The sequence below is a fragment of the Fringilla coelebs genome, assembly GCF_963513975.1.
Source record: "Fringilla coelebs genome assembly, chromosome: 1".
NCBI classification, from domain to species: Eukaryota; Metazoa; Chordata; class Aves; order Passeriformes; family Fringillidae; genus Fringilla; species Fringilla coelebs.
In genome coordinates, this window is record NC_140028.1 from 147741214 (window position 1) to 147760857 (window position 19644).

The 19644-nt window shown below is 44.1% G+C and overlaps 1 long non-coding RNA gene across 1 annotated transcript; it reads right to left on the reverse strand.

The window, feature by feature from the left end:
* Window positions 1-7941: 7941 nt before the first annotated feature.
* On the reverse strand, window positions 7942-15800 carry LOC311160671. Its single transcript, XR_014616600.1, has 2 exons — window positions 15631-15800; window positions 7942-12437 (listed from the first exon to the last, which is right to left on the reverse strand). It is a non-coding gene; the product is annotated as an uncharacterized lncRNA (long non-coding RNA).
* Between the last annotated feature and the right edge of the window lie 3844 nt (window positions 15801-19644).

Genomic DNA, 19644 nt, shown 5'->3' on the forward strand with positions numbered 1-19644 from the left:
TAAAGTGTACTGAGGGAAACAACCCCATGAAGATGTTTTCAGAAGGGAGGTGGTAGACCTTAAAAATAAATACCTGACATCAAGTGCATTAATCTAATTTGAACACTTATCCTGGACATTTAATCAGCTCTCTTGCTCAAGGAGCAGCCACCCAAACCTTTCCTGCTCTGGTCTGTGATTTGGATCCATCCCAGTCAGCGTGGTAATGACTGAAAGTGGGCCACATGTGATTAAACACTGCTGGAAACACCCATGTATGAATTATTTATCTGCTTTTCTTATAGACAATGCAGTTTGGGAGTTAGAAGGTTTGGAAGCACAACCCACCTTGTCCTCCAAAGCTGATCAGATGAATCATGTCCACAAAGTGAGTGTTCCTCTGCACTGAGTGCAACAAGAGCTGAGCCTGATGACATGCAGGAGCCTGGATGGCAAGGACCTGAATTTGAAGGGAATTAATCTTGCATGCTGTGTGCCTCTGCAGCTTTTCTGCTCTCTGCATTGATGGGCCAGACACCCAGGTCTCATCACTGGGAGGAAAATATATATACAGGTGTGCAGCAGAGAAAACAGGAGCAAGGGCTGGTCACACCAACTGAACAGGAGGTTATCTCCTGTCTCACTTGGCCATTCCAAGCTGTATTTCCTTCAATATAGTTTTTCTCAAGGTTAGGTATGAAAAGGACCTTTTGAAGTCTCTGATGAGACACAGGCTCCCCACAAAGGACAATTATGCCCCTCTTAAATTAGATATCTCAGGTAAGGGAGATGAATCTGACTCTGGAGGAATTTATCCCTCTCCACCAACTATTTGTTAGGTTCAATTAATAATGTAGAGTTTGGCATTTGCTGAGCAGTAGCAATCACAGCAAACTTGCTCTTGCCATTTAAATCTTCAAGTTAAGTTGCATGTAGGCACCTGGTTAAAACTGCCTCCATAAATTTGAGAGCTAAAATATAAAGAGAGAAAATCAGCCTGATGCAGCATTTTATTGTTTTTCTATATTCTCTCACAATTCAACAACTTTCCCATTGTAACTTTTTGCAGCTCATACTGGTTTAACTGGTGGATTAACCTCCTTGAAAAAGATAAATCCCATTTTGCCAATGAAAGGCTTGTCCCACTATAAAACATGTCTGTGGAGCTGTTGAACATCTCTTGATGCCAACATCCCTGGGGAAGGCTTTTGACTTGGCATTAATCACAGTCTGAAGCACCATCAGCCTTAACATTTCAAATTCAATTAGCTCTTCCTCACGCAGTTCATAATTCAGATGGTTTTGTTGTAAATCAACCACAACATAATAACCTGAGTCACTTTTAAGCACTCAGTGGACAAGTGTGTGTTCAGTTCTTCAATAAGTATTGATAGCAGGTTCAAGTCACAGAACAAAGATTCAATTATAGCCAGGACTAGCAACGTCTCAAGTATTTCTGATCAAGCAATTCATTACAGAGCAAGCACTGGAGAAGTTCATAATTGAATCATTTAAATTAAAAGGGGATGTTGTCATCCTCTAGGCTAATGAGTGATAATAAAACAGAGATTTTGGCATGGCAGCACCCCTGTATCATATGGAAGGAGCATTCCCCAAACCTCCCTGAAGGCACAACCCATTCACACAACTGTTTGAGTCCACCTGGAATTAGGGGAAATACTGGGGAATGTGGTGATGATGTTTTACAAATGCCTGACTGATGTAATTTGGATCCTTGATTGTACAGACTGTCTTGAAACTGTTAGGAAAATTAATCCACAAACACCAGAGGTTTATGTCCAAAAAGGAGACAGAGGGGTCCTTTTACTTTATTCCAATAAAGGGAGAGGCCATGGGGCATTCCCCTGGGATCTCTCCAATTTTTGGAGGACGCAGCCTCCTTTTTATCCCAATTTCCCAGCCACATTTCCCTTCTCTCTTTCCCCATTGCCTGAGGTACTTGAGAGGTACAGACACCTCGATATGCCTGATACTGAAGATTTCCCAAAGATTCCTCTCTAATGCATAACCCTTCCTTTTCATTTTTAATCCTTATGGAATTTAGGGCTTTTTCTTCCCCATCGTTTCTTTCCTCTTTCAATGTCTAATTTCGTTTATCAGCCAACCTAAAGTTTATTTCTAAAAGCAAATCTCTATTTCCATTCATCAATCAGTGGAATCCTTCCCATTATTTCTTTTATCTCCCAGTGCCAGTTTTATCTACCACAGCTTGTTTGTAAAGACAAACCCCCTATTCCTCTCAAAACCATCTTGTTTCAGCCTGTTCCTTACACTGAGCCTCTGTGGACAGCAGCTCTGGGAGGAAGCTGATGGCTTCTGGTGGTGTTTTGTGAGGAGGTGGACTGAGAAAATGAGGCATTTTGAGAGAGGCTGTCACGGAGTTCCACAGCCTGAGATGAGGAGCGATACTGAGGGAAAGCCCAAATGCTGTGAAGGAGAGAAAAAACAGCTCCTGGCAAGAACAGACATCTAGGAAGTGCTTGAAAATTACGTGTGGCTGAGCATTAAAATCCTTTAAATGAACATTTGGGCTTGTGTTTACCCACGAAGGTTAACAATAAAGGAAACAGAGACAAGCACTCTAATGAGCTCTCATTCCCTGAGGCGTGTGTTGCCTTTTTTTCAGGTAACAGCACCCTTTCCCCTTCCCAGTGCTGATGATTTTCTTCTGTGTTGCAAGGCAGATTTTCTTTTGCCATTTGCCCTCCACCTATTCACGACAGATGGTGTGATGTGCAGTTTTGGGAGCTAGTCTAGGGTGCATGAACTGATATGCATTAGGCTCACAAATTCAATTGTGTCTTACCTGTCTGACCGAGGAATCCATCTACTAGAATAAGTAAAGAGCCAGAGAAAGGCAGCAGCTTATGTTTGTTTATTGTGGTTTTTTTAGGGAAAAAAAAAAAAAAAGAAGTAGTTTTGCCTTTCTGCCAGAACTTTAAATCACATTTCAATAGAATATGTCGGGGGCTTACGGTCATCCTCTTATGAAAGCACAGGCAGAGGGTCTGGGAAGTTTCAAGCTGAAATAGAGGTTTCTGGTCTAGATAAATTCAAGGCATGCAGCAAGATGCTCTGCTGTCATGGATTTAGGCCCAGAGCCTGCAAACTCTGAACTACTCAACTCACATGAGTCGATCAGCTGAAACCTTTGTATCCATTTCCGGGAGACAGGATAAGCATGTGCATAAATAGCAATAAATCCGGTAAAAATCAATGTTTTCCACCCTCTTAGGAGGGCTGTACCTGCTCATTCAGCCATGGTAATCATAATTCTGGTTGGTGCTCATCCTCCCCAGCTTTACCCCTGTTGTAGGAGGCATGGCTGAGGCTCAGGGCAGTTTGTGCTCACCCACACACGACCCACAGCTGACCTAGAGACTGATTAAAGCAGCATGGTGGGGCTCAGTATAACGTGATCATTAAAAGGCACAAAGATGGTAAAATAAGAGTTTTCATCATCACAAGAGGATTTGCCACATGCAAAAGTTTTTTCCCCCAAATCATACAGGGCTGTATTGAGAAGAAGTTCACACTGGACTGACCTGTGCTCCTGGGGGATTATTCCTTTCCTCTTGCTGGACTGGAAGAAGAGTGTTTTGGGATCAGTGCTGAGGTGAGGTGGGTGCCTAAAAAGCAAACTGCAACAACTGGAGCCATCACCCAGGTTTGGTACAGGGCCAAGCCAGATCATTTTGCCAAAGCAGGGACCCAGCTGAGGACAGTCTGACCTCTTAGGCCAGCAAAATATTGCACAATTCTTTGCACTGGGTTAAGGGAAATTGCATTATTGCTGTTTGCACCCTCAATAATACTGCCATAAATTTATGGGGGGTCAGACCTAGAGCATGTGTTGACCAGCTCACAAATTTCCTTTCAGGACAGATTTCCTCTGTAAGCAAAAGATTTAAAAACATCTCTGGCACAGCAGCCTGGGTGAAGGAAGGCTGATAAATTGATGTATGTGTTGTAAATATTCAACATTAGTGACTGTTTTCAATGGGCAATGAGATCTGGCAAGGAAAAACAGGTAAGCAGATTTGTTATATTTATTTATCTATTTAAACTATGTATTTTTATATATGTTATATTTCTTTATCTATTTAAACCATGTATTTATATATATGTTATATTTATTTATCTATTTAAACTATAAACTAAGCTTTTTTTGACCCTATTCACCTCTTCCTAGCTGTCCAAATTTGTGGTCTGTGTTAAGACTTTAACTCAGATACTCACATGTTCCCTCCTTCCTTCTTTGTTCACAGAATATGCTGGGTTGGAAGGGATCCATCAGCATCCTGGCCCTGCACACAACACCCCAAAAATCCCACCATGTCCCCGAGAACCTTGCCCAAATATTTCTAAAAGTCACCTTGTTCCTCCCGCTACCTCTCCCCTCTACTTTGCAACAAGTATTCTACCCAGAGACTCCTTCCCCTACGAGTGATAGGACAATGAAGGAAAAGTGCTAATAAACATTTTGTCGAGGAAAAAATGGCAAAAGTTGTGAAAATAGCATAATTTTAGATAGAATTTTCAAATTAAGCTGTCTGGCTAATTTTCCTTGATAGTAAAAGAAGGAAGATTTCTCTTTCTCCTAATCTCCCTCACCTCAGGGAAGCACAGGCACCATTCCAAAGGCAGCATTTTTTCCTAGTCTTCAAAATTATTTTGCCAACTTAAAAAGAAAAAAAAAAAAAAAAAGAAAAAGAAAGAAGAAAGTCAGCTGAATAAAAATTTCTTATGGAGAGTTTTGGCCAAAAGCCAGAGGGGAATTACCAGCTATCCATTCAAATGGTTCTGTGCCAGACCAATCAGAGATGTGGACCAAGCCCTGGCTTTTGAGGACATTAAACAATTTGAAGATATTGAAGTGTGACTTTGTTCAAAGCTCTCTATTGGGACATCATTTTCCCTGGTGATTAATGGTGTTACTGTGACTCAAACCCTTGGTGATGTCAAGACCTGCCCATGTCCATCCCAGTTACCAGAAATGTAATGCAAAAGGAGGGTTAAGCCCAGAATTTCATGGAAAAGGGCTGAGTACAAAGTTTAATGTATTGATCACAACAGTGTAAAGGATTGTTGTTGTGTGGAAGAGAAATTTGCCTTAAGAAAGGGGCACCACAGTGATGTCCAGATGATTTCTCCTCCTTGACATTTTGCAGGAATCTCATGCCCTACTCTAGAGACATATCAATATGCACACATATCAATACTTTCCTGATCAACACTTGCATTGGGGTCACTCTGCATACAGCATTTCTTCAATTCCCTTCTCAAATCTGTGTCAAAATGAATGGAAAGATTTGGCACACCCTGAAGGTGTCCCTTTGGATGTGACTGAGCTTGCACTTGGCCTTCCTCAGTGCTTGTGCAGGACTCAGCATTCCCCCAAATCCCAATCCTTTTATCTTATCACAGGGAAGAGGGTGGCACGAACAAGAGTTCACCAGAGGAAATGCACTATTGAAATAATAAATATTCTGACCTTTTCTGCTTTACTTGATCTGATATGACAGCAGAGGTCTAAGATGGACAACCCTTTTTCATTTTTCCCCATCCTTCAGTACTTTGATATTCTTACTCTTTTTCTTTGGGGACATGAAGCTCTTTACTTGCTTTCACCCACAGAAAAAACCACATTGGAATTAGGTGTTGGAATTTGGGCTAGGGAGGTAAAACTTGGCCTTTTAACAGACGTGACTCCACTCTGCAGGATGATGGGAACCAGGCACTGGATGGAGGTGCAGCCCTCTTCATCCCCTTTGCATGGAGTGCTGCTGGAGAGACCCTGGCTCACAGGGAGAGGGGTGAGCACAAGAGAACCAGGCCAATGCCAATGATGGGAAAGTGGATTCTCTACAACATCTACTTCTCCTTGTTGCACATCTTAACCCATTTACTGATCACATGGCCTGTAATTCAAGCCATATTTGTTTTAATTGCCTCTGGCTTTCCTTGCCACTTGGCACATGTACAAAATGAGGAAAGAAAAGCTTTTATGGGAGTAAAATTCTATAAAGAATCAGTCATATACAAAACAGACCACATACTCACGGGGGGGATGTGAAAGTTGCTTTGACCAGGGGTTGTTTTGTGCCATTAACTTATAAATATGCATCCTAGGAATGGGTGGAATGTAGCAGGCACAACAGTCTCTCATTTGCTGTTGTACATCAATCTTACCTAAAGCTACTGCATCTTAGTACTTGCAAAGGAGATTAGACAGTGCATTTGCCAGAAAATAAAATGAATCGTAGCAGTTTGATGGCAACAAAAACTGACCACACTTTCAGGATGTTGACTTCTCCCAGGGATGCCATGTTCCAGAGCTGATTTCATACCCTGCATCAGCATTTGGGCATCACCTACCCAGCACTACAGACCATTATCCAACCAAACCACCCAATTTCTGAAGAGCTTTCACAGGGAAGGTCTGGAGGGTGGCAAATCACAGGGAGAGCAAACTCCCATCCCATGCCAACTGCTCCAGCCCTGTCAGCATGGGGGGGTTTGGGGCTGGAGCCAAGCCCTTGCAGGCACACAGTCCTTTCACCACTCCAAGGCACGAGCAGATGGAGGAGCACAGCCCTTTCCCAGCCCCTTATATGGAACAGATTTCAGTAAAGGAGATAATCCAGCCTGAAGGGGTTATACAGATAATACCCAACAGGCATGATGGAGACACGCTCTGGGAAATCCCTTATATGGCAGGGCTGGATGGGCTCAGATCTCCCAAATATCTGGTGCATTAGGCAGCTCTGTAAGGGGTCAGACAGCAGGCAGAAAGCCCCAGTGCAGAGACAGAGCTCATCTTCCAACCACTCCCTCTAAAAGCTGATCCCAGAGCAGTGCAGCCTCTCTGCCTGCTGTGACCACCTTGGGAGGGGATTATTCTCATTTCAGTTAAGGTGTCTACCATGCAGACACCTGCAGAAATGCTGCAAACTCCCACTGAGGTCACTATAGAGACAGGAGCACTTCTAGCACTGTTTTTCTGCCCTGGTTGGAGCCACACCATGGAGATCATGAAGTGTTTTACTCCTCTCTGGCTGTACCAGTTGGTGCCCCACCAGACCCAGACCTTCTCACTTAGACAATCAAACCCATCAGTTGCATGTGAAACCTGCCACATCTTTAGATACCTTTTTTCCCACCCCCACTTCAAAAATAATTACTCAGCCTTATTTTTTTGTTTGTTTTAATGAATATGTTCTTTCATCTTCAAATAGATGAAAAGCACTTCATGTAAGTATTCCAGAAGAAAATGACATGTTGTTAAGGCAGTTCATGATTGTTGTTTGTATCCAGAAAACTAAGCTTCTTGAAAGATTTTTTTAATAAATATGAACCATTCTTTCCAAGTCAAGAACTTGTAAATTTGTGACAAAATTCCAGCCTTGTCAGACTCAACTCAAAACAGCTGTTTTGCTTTTGAAAGTAAAAAAAACCCAAAAAACAAGGTCAGTGGTTGCTGCATTTACTGACATACATCTCCTTTTGAACTTTATTATAGTCACTTTGCAGCTGAAGAACAGCTCTGGATATATCCAGCTTCATAAAGCCCATGGTGCTCCACCAAAGGATGCTGTTCATAAGCCAGACTCAGAGTGCCCAGGGTCAATTTCCCAGTGGGGAAATTCTCCTCTTCCCAGGAGAGGAATGCACCTTTCTCCATGATCCCTGCTCCTTCATGACTATAACCTCTACCTGGTTGCCCATGCACCAACATGAATTATGTCAGAAGATGCTGCAGAAGGATGTCTTAGCACCTGGTAATTTTTGGAGTGAAATCAGGACTTATATGGTCAGTTTTGCAAAAGAAACAGGTGTCAGGATATCAGGAACCAAAGTTCCTTCTGACAGTGGAGACAGTGTCCTCTTGAGCCTCTGGAAAGATTATGCCAGTGTGAAATATTGTACCTTTCCCCCCCCCCCCCGTTTAATTGATAATTACAAGTATGGTGCTTTTTGTAAAATGAAAAACCTGAACTGCTCTGAAGTTTCTGAAATTCCCAGGCTGAATTTTTCTCCTGGAGAGTGTCCTATAATAGAAATGGAGCCAGTCCCTTGTGTCTCTGCTCCATAGGGGAGAGTAGGAGGGAACCTGGGTACTGACTTGTTCCTGCCTGAAATTTCTGAAAGGGAAAAAAATGCTGAAAAGTTTCAGAGCAGCTTCATAAGCAGTTTGCCTTACTCCTCTCCTAATTGCATAATTTTCTGCTCACAGAATGTGTGGTTTGCACATGCTTGCAGGGGCAGGGTCTACCCTGCTGCAGCTCGTGTTCCTTGAGCTGTTTATTTGTCCTTGCTTGCTGCTCTGCCATGGCTGCCTAGCAACTCCGTGGGATGAACCAGCTCCCTTTCATTTAGGTGTTAAATAATCTGAAGTGCAGTGATTTTTTTTCCTTGCACAAACATCAGAGGACTTAATAACAACAGCAACCAAACACAGCACCAGGGTAATGATGCTGATGTCCTAATAGAACGGAACAAACTGATACCTGGTGGTTTTGAAACTCCTGTTTGAGAGGTTTCTTAAAAAGCATGCATTCACAAAAATGAGCAAATTATTCTATGAGCCTTGCATTGGTAAATGTGGGTGGGTAAAGTATTGATCTGTTCACGGCACACAATCCAGGTGTGTTCATCTAGGGCTTCATGAACTACCCAAATAAATGTAAATGTTTAAGTTTGGCAGATCTGAAGTTTTCCCTTACTGTTGTTGTCCTGTTCCTGTGTGGAAGGGAAAACTGAAGAATAGCAGATATTTGTGGTTGAAAAAGAATGGCAAAAGCCAAAATGGTCCCAAAACAAAGCTCACAGAGTTTTATCAGCAAACTGCAAACTCAGCATGGAAAGTGGTGAGTTTTGCCCCTACCCTCTAATAATAAGAGGAATAAAAAGTATAAGAGGGAAGAAAGAGACAGTGAAAGGGAGATCAGGTAGGAGAGGAAAGGAGATCACAAGTCCTGGTTCCAGCACTGATCCAGCCAACAGGGTCCTGTGAGCACTGTCCAGGTTTCATGGTGGTACCTTTTCACAGGTAAGGTTTCCCTGCTCTGGGATTAGTTTTCTCACTTCTCATGCAAATGCAAGTGCAAATGAAAATGAAAATGCAGTTCATTCCCCTGGATCCTTCTGGAAATGGGTCAGAGGGCTTTGAGGGGCTTTGATGGCCTTAATGCCCCTCTACTTGTCTTTCCCACTCCTCAGTCCCATTCCTGGGCTTGTGCAGTTCTGTGCTGGGTAGTCTCCATGGACAGCAAATGGAAGTTGGTCCCAAGGGAAATGCTGTTCTCTCTCCTCACAGGCCCCTTCTCCAGCTCCCAGAGTTTGAGACATGGCAGTGCAGTCACTGCTTGTTCCCCAGGATTCTACACTTAAGCAGGAAATTCTTGCTGCAAAGTATTTGGCTTTGACTTGTTAAAATTTGATTTGAGATTGTTAATTTTAATTTGCTATCAGAATAAAAATAGACTTTAGGGGAGAAAAAAAATAAAGAAAATACACAACATTGTTCCTGCAGGGGAGGTGTTTGTGCTGCAGAGTCTTACCTGGGATGGACAGAGTCTGTCAGATAGAGATGAGGGACAGGAATTAATGAAAATGGAACAGAAAAACCAAATCCAGTGCAGTGCATGAGTATTTCATACTCCTGAATGTGGCAGTAATGCTGATGGTTCAGATGGTGCAGGGAAGGAGTCAAGACTGAACTTTTCTGTAATATATTGTGATGAAGATAGGGAACTCTCATCTGGTGAGGCTCGTGGGTGGCTGCTTCTGCTCACACTGAGAAGAGCAACAATTTGCTTAAAGGTCATGGCTGTGCCAGGCAGTGGGAATGCAGGCTAAGGTGGATGCTATCCTGGGACCTAATCAGCTCAATTCAGCTTGAAATTAATGAAGTTGCTACAGCAACCTGAGATGGAGACTGCGTTCAGGTGGATTGTGATGGGCAAGTTATTTCAGAGGTGTGGAGAACCAGGAGTGCTGTGGGAGAAGTGACAGATCCCAGTGTCTCAGTTCAACCCCAGTGGGCAGCTCAGCCCCACACAATTCATCCTTCATCCCCTGCTTGGTTACAGGTGTAGTGCATCCAGGTGACTCCTCCTCCTCAAGGAATGCACAATTATTAACAAAGCTGTTCACTTTCCCAATGAATTTGCAGAGGACTGACCCTGATGAGATAATAGAACTAAAAGCACATCATGGCTTTGCGTTAGAAGAAGCATGAAAAATAGTTTTTATTTAATATTCTGCTTCCCCCTCAAAGTTTTGTCCTTTGCCAGCACAGAGCAAAGCCAATTAGTCACATAGACCTGTTAGAAATCAACAGTAAAGTCTCAAGCACATCTGTATAATTTCATAATAAGGCATATAAACAGTCCTTCCAGAGGCAGAATCTACCTCAGAGCAGCAGTGCAGATCTCAGACTCTGCTCATCATGGAAAGCAAAAAAGCAAACATTTTACTGGTCAGCATCTGTGTGAGAGATGGATTTTTCCACAGTAGTTTTAGACTACTCACATCAATGTTTTTTTCTCAAAGAGCAGGTCCTCCTGAAAAACTGCTCTATAGATGGAGGTCTTCGTGCCAAACTCCTTGTTAATCCTTTTTCCTTGTAAATATGTTGGCAGAGAATGCAAGTCCATTGAGACTCAATTCAATATGTACAAATCCTTATTTATCTATAAATGCCCTTCCATCTCTTTATCCATTGTTCTGTCATTGCCTGCTTTTCTGCTCCTTGCATGACATGTCGTGGTGGAATATGGTTTGGTGTGAGAGAACCTGCTGCTCTGGCTTTTTGCAGAGCCTCTACAACAGTTTTTATTACTTTAAAAGTGTGTTAAAACAGTGTGTTGTCTCAGTTAAGCTTCTGCTTTTCCAAAGGAAATCCATTTATATTTAACATATTTCCTGCCAAATGGAAACCCAAATTGTGCAGCCTGGGTAAGCCTCCTTTGGGGATACTCTTTGCCTTTCCACTTGCTACTGAAACGACAGCAAAATCAGCTGGCCAGCCCCCCCTGCCTTTTATCAGAGGCAAAATTAACTTGTCCCTCATGTGTTTTGGATTCCAGTCTAAATCTGGACATGGGGAGTTTTGTAGTTGATGCTGACCTTGAAACAGGACACGTGGGAGTCTCTGAGCACACCTGGGCTCGAGCAGCTGAAAGGCCTCCAGGAGCAGAAGGGTTAACTGTGGCCACCCCCAGCCTGCTTTACTTCCATTTGTCCCACCCAGCAGGTCCCTGCTCCTTTGGGCTGACAGATCTTTCTCTTCTGGTTTGTACCCCAAGAAAATCCAAATCAGAGGTTGGAGACCCCATCAGGGCTGTTCTGGGGGGAATTCTTCTCCAGGTGACTTCACCTTGATTTCCCCCTGCCCTGGGATCCTGCTGTGAGTACAGATCCTGCATTTATAAGGCCTTGTACAAGGGCACGCTGCTGTTGGGTAGGCAGGAGAGTGGGTGCCACCCAGGTGATGTTTTTTTAAAATAATGTCACTCAGAAGTGGTGAGAGAGGTGGCAAAATCCATACAGGGAGCAAGGGAGAGGTGGGGACCACGTCTGTGTGCAGCCGTGAATTCTGCTTGGCAATGTCTGTCCTGCCTGCTTCCAACCAGAAGCTTTTTTCCCCTTCCTTTTACCTCTTTTTCTGCCCTCTCTGACAGCCCATAAATTAACTGTTAAAAAAAAAAAAAAGCCTTTTTTTTTTTTCCTGCAGTGCTTTGTCTCCTCCTCAAATTCCCGCCACATGTTGGGACTCTTACCCTTTCTGCAGTGAGAGCTGGTGATATCAGAGGCAGAGGACTGTGACCTTTAAGTGTGAAAAAGTCAGAGGAGGAGATAAGTTATAAGAAGGTTCCTGCATGAAATAATTCAGTGACAAGGTGTTTTGAGGGACAAAATAACTACTAATGTAATGTACAGGCTGTAATTCCACAGCTGAGGGGAAACCCAAAGTGACTTCCAAATAAAATGATAAACTAAAAAAACGGCTTTAAGACTCAAAGATTTATTTTGCTATCTGAGCCCAGTGTACACAGGGATGTAAGGGCCTGGAACAATCCTGAATTAGAAGCAATGATGGTCCTGCAATATTTGAAAGGCCTGTTCCATGGAAAAGAGAAAATACAGCCAGTGAAGGAGAGAGGAGCGATGGTATACAGCACTAAAATATTGTAAATGAGACTGAAATCATCTGTTGAGCTGTTGCATTTTGCCTAGGCTAAAAGCAGTGCATTATATCTCTCCAAATTTCACTCACACTGAAGAAACACGTGGACCTGCACATGACCAGGTCTCCAGCGAGCCAGAAGACAAAGACAGTCCTGTGGATAACTTTGGGTTTGGAATTCTATCAGCTCTTCTGGCTACATCCTCTGTCCAGACTTCAGAGCCAGATTCTTCGTGCTGGCAACCTGGATCAAAGGCAGAGGGAACGTTTCAAATTTACATGGGCTTAGGTGGGAGGAAGATCAGAGCAGACTCGTGACATGGCCAGTGATAGGATGTGAGGGAATGGAATGAAGCTGTGCCAGGATGAGTTCAGTTTGGACATTGGGACCAGGTTCCTCACTGAGAACATGCTCAGGGAAGAGGTCACAGCACCAAACCTGCCAGAACTCACAGAACGGTGCTCTTCGTCATGGGGTTAATTTTGGGTGGTCCTGCAAGGAGCAGGGAGTTGGGATTAGTGATCCCCATGGATCCCTTCCAGCCTGAGGTGTTCCATGATTCTACATTTTAGAAGTCCATCCAAATGGGAGCTGTAGCTGAAGAAGGAGAGAAGGCAGCGCTGATTGATCACCACCAAGGGGAATGGTGTCCTCTGGTGTCACAGACATATGTTCTGAAAAATCCTTTCGCCAGGATTTTTCTCCTGAGGAGCTGAGAGGCCTCAGAAATGAAATGTAAACAATAATTATCTGATTGCTTGGAATGGGGTCTGGAGGTTGCTCACCAACAGGTGCATCTTTGATTGGTTCCATGTTGTTGTTTTTACACAGGTCCAGCTGCGTCAGGAGTCTGGTCAGTCATGAGGTTTTTATTATCATTTTTTTCTAGCCTTCTGATGTCTCCTTTCTCTCTATTCTTTTAGTATAGTTTTAGTATATAATTTTCATGTAATATAATATATATAATAAAATAATAAATTAGCTTTCTGAAACATGGAGTCAAGATTCTCATCTCTTCCCTTGTTGGGGTTGCCTGCAAATTCCACACTCTGGTTTTGAGGGTTATTTTAGGAGGTGCAGAGTCAGGAAGCACATCAGTAAGAATTTTGTAATGATGAAGGATGAGCTTTGATTTAATCACAGAATCAAAAGGAGGAAGAAGCTTTTGTGTTTAGGAGGAAATAGAAAGGGAAAAGTCAGTGTTGAGCTCCTGCATTTGCTCAGGTTTTGTAGCTAAACCTCTTTTCAGAAACCCTTGAGGAGAAAATATGGAAGTTACATTGGCTGGTGATGTGCTGGAGGGCCCTGACATGTCTGGGTGAGAACTGTCCCAGAGAAGGCTTTCCAGAGCAGGCAGATCTCACCCTGAATGTTGTCTTGGCTCAGCCCTGGTGTGTTAAACAGAGCTGTGGTCTGCAGATGCTAACAGCAAACTGCTCATTTTTGACAAATTAGTGTCACATAACAGAAACACAAAAATACCTGTGCTGTGCCAAGCCAGAGCTCAGCCTTGCCCAGTGTCCCACTGTCACTGTGAGCAAGGGCAGGGTGGGCACACAGGAGCAGTGCCCTGGGACATCCCAGCAAACTCTCTGTGCTTGGCAATCCCCAGAGGATCTTTCATTCATTGCTTTGCACTGTCACATTTTGAAACCACCAAAACACCCCAGAATATCTAGAGCATCCCCTGGTCCAAGCTCCAAAGCTGCAGTGCACAGCCAGTGCAGAATCTCTCATTTTATTTCTCTCCCACATGCCATTTGCTGGTTTATTTGACACCTCCCTCGTCTTTGGATCAGAGGAGCCAGAGTCTCCTTTTCTATCCACGTTTTTCCAGGCCAGTCATGATTTTGTACCCCTCTCTTACATCCTCCTTCACCTTATCTGCCCTCTATTAAATCCATCTCCACACAAGAGCTGTTCCACACCTTTGATCCTGCCTGTCACCCTGCTCTGCACACACTCAGCAGCATCTTTTGGGCAGGGGGAGATGGAAGCCTGGTGAACACTCACTCCACATTTGTGGAGCAGCATGTTGGTACCCCTCCCTGCAGTGCCTAGAGGTTGTTTTGCTGCTCAAGACCACCCATTCAGCTGACATCTGCTTAGAATACTTGTTTCACCTCCCAGATTTTTTTTCTATATTGGAGCTATTCCTCCAAAACAGAGGGGTTTTGCCCACCTCTCTTTGGAACTGGCTGTGTGGTGGGGGCACAAGCCAGATTCTCAGCTCAGCTGGGAAGAAGATTAGAAACTTCAAAACTTGAAGTCACACAAACAAAACAGTGCATGTGGGGGGAAATCAATGTCTCTGTGTTTGCTCTGGATACAAAAAGCACATAAATCACTGATTAAAACCATTGCTCCAGCAGACATCAGGGGTGTGGATGAGAAGAAAGCAAATAACTCCGTGTAGACCTTTACTCCAGAGCTGTGTGGGTGGGACCTAGGCACGATGGGCCCTGGTTGCTGCCCCCCTGCCAAAAAACTTGGGGCATTTATTGTTATTTTTAGCTTGTTTGATGAGGAGGACTTCCAGAAATAGTGCCTAACTCCAGAATCTTCACAGGGTTTCTCTAGTGCAACTACTGCCTGGAATTCAAACTGTAGGGGGAAGCCCCAGTGCCAAACATGTTTCACCACCCTGCAGGATTGGAAAAAAACCCAACTTCTCAGAGAAAATGCTTTCCCTTCCCACAGGACACAGGTTACCAGGAACCTCCAGGACTGTCAGCAGTTGGTAGCTGGAGCAGCTGAAGTCTTCTCTGAGCTTTTTGCAAGCTCTGTAAGAATTATAAAATTCTTAAGTCATGTAAATAAATCTCTTCCCTATATGTTGCTTGAGCTTAATTGGGTGATGAAAATATTGTAAGTTCGTGCTTCTACAGCATCTTTCATGCAAGGATATCAGAAGTGCTTCATAAACATTCCCTAATTAAGCCATTAAACCATACAACACCCCACTGAGTTTGGAAGGATTTATAGGGATGTGTACAGTAAGAAGATTAAGTTTTACTCCTAGTAGTTTGGGAGGGGTTTTGGCTGAAAAATGGAAAAATAAATCCAGAAACTATTTTTCTACAGGAATGACTTAAACATCTAATATATTGGGAAAACATCAGCAAATCAGAGACAGGCAGGTTGTGGGTGGGTAGTCTTGGGACCACATCAGTGAGCACCACACTGGGAGGTTTCCCCACATTTTCCCTACCCTGCACATCGAAGGAAAGTAGGCACAGCATGATGTCAAACATCATGATATTTAAAACACCCTCAACCCACTGGCACAGCAAAGAAGAAAAACACAGGTGCCCACACAGAGGGCCTCTGGCACCTTTCCCACATCCATCACATTAAACACATCTGTGCTGGAGAAATGCATATATATTGATGTATTTATGTGTGCTCATAAGCTGGTGGTGATGCACATACTCACCCCAAACTTGGGTCTGACAGCCTGGATGGCAGCAGGAGGGAGGATGGGGCTGTCACCTCCTGACTCCCAGCTCCAGGAGGATGAGGAGCGCGCCGGCTCTGGGGAGGGGACAGATCCCACACTTTCCCACAGGATGCCACAAGAGCAGCAGTGCTGGGTATCAGCAGCCACCACGGTGTCAGCAGACCCCACTCAACAGCTCAGGCTGAGCTTTTGGGTTCTCAGCCACTTCTGTATCACCCCGTGGCACGAAAGCTGTTGGGTATCGCCTCTGCCTGTCATCTGCTCTGAGCCAGGGTGTCGGGGCTGATGGCTGGGGGACTTTGGAAAGTTTTTCAGCTCACAGATAAACAGCAGCAAATGTTCTCAGGACAACACATTCTGGAGCCTCAATCTTATCAGGGCACTTAGGACGCAGCCTGTACACACGTTTCAGGCCAGACAGTCAGAGCTCACAAGCAGCCATGAGGAGCACGTTGGGGGCTGCAGGATTTTCCTGCTGCTTCTTTCTTTGTCTTGCCATCCTGCTCGAGCAGGGAACGCTCTGCAGGGCTGTCAGAAGAGTGCTGAATAAAGCTTTGCAGAGATTGATGCCAACCCTCGTATCGCTGAGTGCTTTTACAGCAAAAAAGCTCAGCCAGTTGTCTCACGGGGGTGGTGGCAGAGAAAAGCAGCTCAGGTCATCCACTCCAACTGCGAGGGGGGAATGTGTGACAGTTTTGAGTCCTGTGCTTCCTGCACACAGCTTGAAGGGTGCATGGCATTTGGGGAACTTTGAGTTGGATGTCCTGCTGATGTGCAGCCCCCATTCACTTTGCATTGCCCAGGAGAGGCTAAACCAGGCTGGCAGTGCAAGTGTGGGCTTGGGGATTCTCCTATGGCTTGACCCAGCTTTGTCACAGCAAGCTCAAACCTGCTGGCACTGAATGTTATAAACTTAGCCTCAGTCCTTGCCGTGCATTGATGAGTGCTTGTGTAGTTTGTAAAAAATCATCCCACTGCTGTGACTTGGAGAGCTCAAAACCACCAGAGACAGAAATAAGCTGTTATATTTCAACAAGTCTCTCGTAGCTTTTGTTTGAGTACAGTCAGGGAGCTCAAACTGAAATACAGGCATTGCAATTTGGGCTTGGGAGAATCAATATGTTTCACACCTACGTCTGTGGTGTTACCTAAAACTCCTCCTCCTCCTTCCTGTCTCTGCCTGGTGTCTTTGCTGCTGCTCAGTTCCTGCTGGCAGATCCCTGTGATCTTCCTCCACCAAAACAAGCTCCCCTGCTGAAATGCTCCCAGCCAGGGGGTGTGATGGATGTGAGCCCACGCATCAGCTCCTGCTCCACTTAAAGTCAGATGTGAACTCCAGGTGAACTCCCACATATGGTGAGAGATGCTGCCTGGCTGCTGGAGCCCAGGACATTCCTCTGACTGCCCTGGATGGCTCAAGACCCTGGCAGGGGGATCAGAGACCTTGGCACACAATCAAACACACCTGTGCCTTGGATTTTAGCCCATGGAGAAAATTACCAACTTTGTGTGAGGATTTACAAGCCACAAGGGTTTGAGTAGAATGATAGTGAATTTATCACAGGGTGAAAAAGTAGAATTTTGGGGATTTAGAATGGGGGTTCAAGAGGCAAGATGGAGGAATCTGTGTGGGTCCTGTCTTTCTTCTCCTTCTCCTTCTCCTTCTCCTTCTCCTTCTCCTTCTCCTTCTCCTTCTCCTTCTCCTTCTCCTTCTCCTTCTCCTTCTCCTTCTCCTTCTCCTTCTCCTTCTCCTTCTCCTTCTTCTCCTTCTTGTCCTCCATCTTCTACTGTGATGGTGACACTTCTGGATTGGTTTAGAGTAGAGACAGACTGTCTAACATAGGTGATGGGTATTGGGAAATTATTGTAAATAAAGTACATGTAGTTCTTGGTATAAAAAACTATCATCATCCCAGGGGCAGGGACTGTGCCACAACCCAACCTGCTGGACAGATCTCAGCAGGTCAGAGAGAGAATGTATGAGATAAGAGAAAATAAACAGCCTTGAAAAGCAGAGCTGAGGAATCCTGACTTCTTTGGTCATGGGGCTGGGAAAAAAGACTCTTTAATACCTGGGGAGCCATTTCAGCAACACAAAACCCGAGACCTGATGTCACATTCCTGTTTTCTACACTCTCTCCTGCAGCTCAGACACATCAGGTCTGCTCAATTTTGCCCCCACCTCTTCTGCTGGGTCAAGGCAGAGCTGTGGTCAAGATCAGACTGAGCAAAGAACATTGTTGGCCTTTGACAGCAACCAACCTTGAAAATAGAGACTAAGAATACCTGTTTGCAAACAGAAGGAACAGGATTGTGAGGAGTAAAGGGTTTGTCTTCCCATTGCTTCTTAAACCTTCTTATCTCAGCATTGTTTCCCCTAAAGGCAAATGTAATTTTTGGTGAATGTTTGTAATTTTGGTGCTGCAAACACTTCCTCTGAGCCTGCTTTGCTGATACTTGCAACCAAGCTCTTCTTGGGGCACCTGTGTGATAGGGTAAAGGAGCCAGTGGCTGAATGAAAGCTGAAAATTAAATGTTCTGAAAAGTCATCAGAGCTACAATATTGCACTTTGGGCTGATTTTTGTGTTATTCTGCTTGATTTGGAGTTGGACATGATGCACAGTCCCTCCAGCAGTGCTGTGATGTTCCTGGGTATCAAAGCTCTTGCTGGGGATGTGTGTCTGTAACCAGAAAACCAAGCATAAAACACCATTGATTTTGTCTTCAGTTTAGTTTAGCTATGATTTTTTTCTGTTCTTCATTTCCTCACTTATATTATGGTATTTCAAAATTTTCAGGTCCTCTTATCCTAACTGAAGCAATCTCCATTCTCACCAGCCACTACAAGCTAAGAATCAGAATCTGATCTGTTCCTCAGCACCTAACATGAGTTTAGATATGGGTACAAAAGAACATAACAAAACTCACTTTTCCTTACACTTGCCTCTTCACAGCACACCTGTATAAGCCCATATTGTCATCTTACATAAATCAGTTTCATTCTGGTGTATTTTTAGCCCTTCTGTCTCCTACTTTTTTCATACTTTCCTGTCCATCATCTACCCTCTCTCCTGCCTATTGAATGTGTGCAGAAATCCATTCATGCCAGGGAGCCCCCAAAGTCACAAGGGCTCTCTTTTGCCATGGCCAAGGACATTTCTGGGGCTCTTGTGGTCCACAGCCTCCTCTGATGGGGGGGTGGAACATAACCTGAGGCTCATCTGGGCTCAGATTATGTTCACAGACAGACAGAGAAGAATACAGAGATTTTAAACTCTTCTTTATGTTAAAAATTTGTTTAAACAAGCAGTTGCTGAGGGAGATGGGGTTACTTGGCCTGGAGAAAAAGGGGCTCAGAGGGGACCTTATCATGCCCTAAGTGAGATGTTTGTGTGTCTCTTCCCTCACCCAGTTAATGAGAGACAGGGGCCTCAAGTTGCACCAGGGGAGGTTTAGATTGGACATTAGGAAATTTTTTTCACAGAAAGAATTGTAAAGCATCGGTACAGATTCCCCAGGGGAGTGCTGGAATCACCATCCCTGGAAGTGTTCAAAAATGTGTAGATACAGCATTTGAGGACATGGTTTAATGGTGAATTGATGGTTGGACTTGATGGCCTTAAAGGTAATGTCCAACATTAACAATCCTAAAGTTCTATGGTTTTAAGAGGTCACAATTTCCTTTCATCACTAGAGAGATGGATATGCTCTTGCAGTGGGTTTTTCACATCATTTTGTACTACTTATTTTTGATTTTTATCTTATCAAAGATCTTGCACCAGGATCAGAGAGCAGAACACCCACACCGAGGCTTTTTTTTGTGAGGTCACTTGACATCTTCATTCCAAGCCTCTGGTATTATCTTGTATGAGAATGCACTTAAGATAAACATCTGTCTGAGGCTTATCTGGGCTCAGATTATGGTCACAGACAGCGAGAGAAGAATACAGGGATTTAAAACTTTTCCTTCTGTTCAAAATTTGTTTAAA